At 38.7% G+C, this 5,722-nt stretch overlaps 1 pseudogene; it reads left to right on the forward strand.

The window, feature by feature from the left end:
- The first annotated feature begins 393 nt into the window (after nt 1–393).
- On the forward strand, nt 394–2,673 carry LOC117012237 (CCA tRNA nucleotidyltransferase 1, mitochondrial-like; annotated as a pseudogene).
- The last annotated feature ends 3,049 nt before the right edge of the window (nt 2,674–5,722 follow it).

Below are 5,722 nucleotides of genomic sequence, written 5' to 3' on the forward strand. Positions count from 1 at the left end.
CACGCTCAACAAATGGCATTCATCTCATAATACAAAGTAAGCAGAAACTATCAATTATCTGGTACTTAGTAGCAGCTCAGTAAATATGTGTTGAACCGATGAATGAGCACTTTCCACTCCCCTCTGCGTCACTACTACCAGCCTTTTCTCCCTTTCCTCTTGTCCTAAAGAAGTGTCGCTCAATAGTCCTCCTTCCCGAGCTAGCCTCCCTGTCACCTTCCATGGCTTCTTAATGCCGCAGGAGGTGTCCAGACTCCTTACTAGGTCACTTCCAGCCTCACTTCCCCTCACCCCATCACAGGGACTGTTTGCTCCGAATTCTCACCTGTCTCTGCCCTTTCTTTTATCTTGACTTGGCAAATTCAGTCAATCTTCAATAGTTACCTCAAGCCCATGGAGCCTTCCCGATCCTTCCAGCCACTGAAACTTAGCATTGTATTTGTCAATAGTCAGGATGTTACTGGTAACACAAACAAAAATCATCAGGGACCTTTGGGAAGACAGATTCAGTGCACATGACAAATTGAAGTAGAGTGAAGGATAAATTACATAATAAGAAGACATTATTTACGTTTTCACTCATTCTGTCATGAGTAGACAGTAGAGTTTTCCAGACGCTACATGGAACATGTATCTCAACAAGTTGAATGCAGAAGCAGATATGAGAATCCAGCTCTCTTTTATTAAACCAATCATTGAAGAGACTGGCAAAAATGGAAAATAATGCTCCTCTTCTCACTGATTTTTTTTTGGGGAGGAAATATTGTTATTTTTCATAAAAATATGTTATTTGTGTTAATGTATTTGTTTTATTATTGCTATTTTAAAATGACTTAAATATTTACATATTTTTGAAATTTTTTGTTTTAATTTCTAATACAATACACATCAATAGGTATGATGCACATAAACAAAAGCCTTTGGGGGTCCTCACTAATTTAGTAAAAAAGGGGTCCTGAGGCCAAAAATTTTGAGAACCACTCCATTCCAGGATTTCTAAGCAGAGCTGTGGGCCTGCCTGAGGCTAAGTACCACATATTTGCGATGGAGCTGGTTACCCAGTCTTCTTCAACAGCATCTAATGATCTTGGATCAAAAGGAGAAACAAAGACAATGTGTTGTTGAATTGACCCACTATTGGGGTTTGGTTGAGTTGCTGTACCTGGCTGTCTTGTTCTTCTAGATAAGGAGGATAATAAGCCCGTCGTCTTAATAAATTACTCTTCAGGAAAGTTCGCGCAGCTGCGACAGTGGCAGTGGGTGGAGGTGTGGCTGGTGACATTCTCCTCAGAGCTGAGGGGCCTGCATCCCTGGAAGCCGTTGCCAAGACTATGCCTTCTGAAGCAATATCTATTTATAATGAATTTGCAGTCTCCAGAATTCCGGTCACTTTTCACAGAAGGATTGAAGGGTCTGACAGCTAATGAAAGAAAGGCCCAACGTGTGTAATCCGAAACTATAGCCGAATCACAAGAGACAAGTAAAGACTGCAGTAAAAAGCCTGGCTTTTCTGTATGCCAAGTGCTTACATGCAGTACAGGATTGGGCCTACTAACTTAGTGAGTAGAATTATTCGTTAAAGAAAGATGTGAATTACGAATAGCAGGAGCAGTGCAGGATTTGATAAAGGGAGTGAAGGCACAGGATGTGGATTTTGCTACCACTGCCACTCCCACTCAGGTGAAGGGGATGTCTCAGTCCAACGGTGTTCGCATGACAAACAAGGGAGAGAAGCGCCGGTCGGTTACTGCCAGGCTTCAAGGGAAAAAATTGAAATTACTAACTACGATTGATGTCGTCACTGATGGAAGACATGCTGAGGTGAAATTCACAACTGACTGGCAAAAAGAGGCTGAACGCAGAGATCTCACTATAAATTCTACATTTTTAGGTTTTGATGGTACTTTATTTGACTACTTTGATGGTTATGAAGATTTGAACAATAAGAAAGTGAAATTTGTTGGACATGCTACACAGAAGATACAAAAAGAGCGTCATCAAATTTTAAGATATTTCAGGTGTTTGGGGAGAATTGTACACAAACCTGGTGACCACATTCCTGAGACTTTGGAAGCAATTGCCAAAAATGCAAAAGGCTTGGCTAGACTATCAGGAGAGAGGATTTGGGTAGAACTGAAAAAAACTCTTATTGGTAACCATGTAAATCATTTGATTCACCTTATCTACAATCTTGGTGAGGCTTCTTACATAGGCTTACCTGCTAATGCAAGTTTGGAAGAATTTAACAAAGTCAATAAAAATGTTGAAGGTTTTTCACCAAAGCCAATGACTCTCTTGGCCTCATCATTCAAAACACAAAATTGGATTTGAAATTGAAGATTTCAAAAGAGGGGAAAAAGCTTGGTTTGTCTGTAGTTAGAAACAGGAAAGATTTAAAGCAGCAGATATAGATTGTAGGGACTCTGATGCTAACACTTGAGTATGTGAGCTCATGAAGTACCCACCAAGGAGAGTGGCCTTCTCAAGGACATGCAGCGGTGGTCCATCCCCCTGTTTCCTGTGAGTGGCCATGACATCAGAAAAGTGGGCTTTTCTTCAGGAAAAGAAATCAGGACTCTACAGCAACAGTTGCAGGAACAGTGGAAGGAAAGCAGTTACCAAGTGGAAAAGGATGAATTTCTGAATTACGTAAAGAAGATCCAAACGCCATGAGAACTGACCACCACAGACAGTGGTAGCAGTCCTAACAGTGATCTCGTAAAGTGGCAACTGTTTGAAGAAAAAATAGTTCTTGGTGTTTGCAGTTGAAATCACTGGATTCTTTTATATAGTGATTATCTATGATAAGTGTCAGTTCTGACCTGAATTCCAGAATAAACTTACACTTGAAAACAAAACAAAACAAAAAAACAACAAAAATAAATTACTCTTCATATTTTGCAAGGATTAGGAAGATTAAGAGGCTTCTTAATCCTGAACTGCCTTTTACCTTCACAAATCTTCCTTGGATCATTTCAGTCTGGTTAATTATGTACTTAGAGTAGTATTTCTAGCATTATATTTTACAGCTGTTATATTCAGTGACATAAACAAAGACCATCTATTCAACTTCATGGTTTGATCTGTCTCTGATATACCCACTCGTGAGTCACTTCAAATAATGGAGTCTGTTAAATTATGTACCCAATTGCTCTGACCAGATTATAAATTTCCACACAGCTTGGATATTCAATAAAGGATTCCTCATAGAGATGGGCTGTTGATGATGATTATGACTATGATGACAGTGACACTGGTTCATTGATTCATCCTCATGCTCACAGTGTTTTTTGAGCGTTTAGAACAAGATAGTCACAGTCCAGACACCAAGGATTCAGCAGTGAACAGGAGGCAAAGATCCCTGCACTCTTGGTGCTTACAGTCCAGTGGGGAAGACCCACCACTAACTGAAGTAGAAACTATGGTAGATCACAATAAATGCTAGTAGGAAATAAATAAATCTTGAGAGATGATAGAAGAATTGGGGTTATGTGTGTGAAATGCTAGATAGGGTGACCAGAAAATGTCTCACTGAAAAGGTGACATTTGATTGAGGACCTCAAGGACGTGAGGAAAGAAAAGTGATCCAGGGAGAAGGAGCCACAAATTCCCAAAGACAGGAGAGTAACTGGTATACAGATGGAGGCCAGCGTGGGTGGCTGGAGAAGAGGAGGACGTGGAGGTGGGGTGAGAGGGAGTGGAAGTGGGGCAGGTCAGGGGAATAGAAAGAAGAGGCAGGAAGAGGAGAGAAGGATGCAAACACTGCCAGCAATAGATAAGGCATAGATATGCCAGCTCCTGCCCCTCACACTACTTTTCTTTTTTTAAGATACATAATTGACATTTTAAAATCTGTTTTCTCCACCATACAAGGTTCATTCCATGTTACGCACCTAACGGAAGCAAGATAACGGAAAAACCTAAATGCTCAACAATAGAGTTTAAGTAAATTATGGCATGCTATGTTACCTTTAAAATTCATAGCTCTGCGCAACATCTATGACTTAAGAAAATGCTCATATCACTAGATGAAAAAGGTGGGACTCAAAGATACATATCTAATTTTGTTTAAATGGCTCCATATATACATGCTTCCTCCTTCCCAGATAATTAAACTACAGGGTTAAAACTGCTTACCTTTAGGTGGTTGAATTATGAATGTTTTTATTTCATCTCTTTTTTAAAAAATTATTTTTTCAGTAACAGTTGACATTCAATATGATTTTACATTAGTTTCCAGAGTATAGTGTAGTCGTTAGACATTTACATAATTTATGCAGTGATCCCTGGATTAGTCTAGTACCCACCCGGCACCATACATAGTTGTTGCAACATTACTGACTATATTCTCTATGCTGTACTTTACATCCCCGTGACTATTTGTAACTACCAATTTGTATTTCTTAATCCCTTCATCTTTTTAACCCAACTCCCCAACCCCTCACCCCCCCACCACCTGGCAACAGTTTGTTCTCTGTGTCTATGCACCTGTTTCTGTTTTGTTTGTTGGTTTATTTTCTTCTTTAGATTCCACATACAAGTGAAATCATATGATGTTTGTCTTTCTCAGTCTGACATATTTCACTTAACATAATACATCTAGGTCCATCCATATTGTTTCAAATGGTAAAATTTCATTCTTTTTTATGGTGGAGTTATATTCCACTATATACATGTACTACTACTTCTTTATCCAATCATCTGTTGATGGGCAATTGGGTTGCTTCCATACCTTGGCTATTGTAAATAATGCTGCAGTGAACATAGAAATACATATGTCTTTTCAAATTAGTGCTTTTTGATTTCTTCAGATAAATATGCAGAAGTGGAATTGCTGGGTCATAAGATAGTTCTATTTTTAATTTTTTAAGGAACCTCCAAACTTGTTTTCCACAGTGGCTGCACCAATTTGCAATCCCACCAACAGTGCACAAGGATTCCCTTTTCTCCACATCCTCGGCAACACTTGTTGTTTGTTGATTTATTAATGATAGCAATTCTGACAGGAATGAAGTGATATCTAATTTTGGCTTTAATTTGCATTTCTCTGATGATTGGTGACATTAAACATCTCTTCACGTGTCTGTTGGCCATGTGTATGTCCTCTTTGGAGAAATGTCTATTCAGGTCCTCTGCCCATTTGCTAATTGGATTGTTGTGTTTTTTGATGTTGAGTTGTATGAGTTTTTTTATAAATTTGATAGTAATCCCTTATCAGATGTATCATTCGTGAATATCTTCTCCCATTCAGTAGGGTAGCTTTTCATTTTGTTGATGGTTTTCTTTGCTGTGCACACACCTTTTAGTTTGATGTAGTCCCACTTATTTATTTTTCTTTTGTTTCTCTTGCCTGAGGAGATAAATCAGAAAAAATATCACTAAGAGCAATGTCAGATCGTTTGCTGCCCATGTTCCCTTCTAGGAGTTTTACGGTTTTGGGTCTTACTCATACATTTAAATTTTTAATACATTTTGAGTTTATTCTTGTATATGGTGTAAGCTGGTGGTCCAGTTTCTTTCTTTTTTTTTGCATGTATCTGTCCAGTTTTCCCAGCACTATTTATTGAATAGACTATCTTTACACCACTGTGTGTTCTTGCCTCCTTTGTCGTAGATTAAATGTCCATATAGGATGCATTTATTTCTGGGCTCTCTATTCTGTTCCATGGATCTATGTGTTTGTTTTTATGCCAGTACCATGCTGTTTTGAATACTATAGCCC

Source organism: Rhinolophus ferrumequinum, chromosome 20 (genome assembly GCF_004115265.2).
Source record: "Rhinolophus ferrumequinum isolate MPI-CBG mRhiFer1 chromosome 20, mRhiFer1_v1.p, whole genome shotgun sequence".
NCBI classification, from domain to species: Eukaryota; Metazoa; Chordata; class Mammalia; order Chiroptera; family Rhinolophidae; genus Rhinolophus; species Rhinolophus ferrumequinum.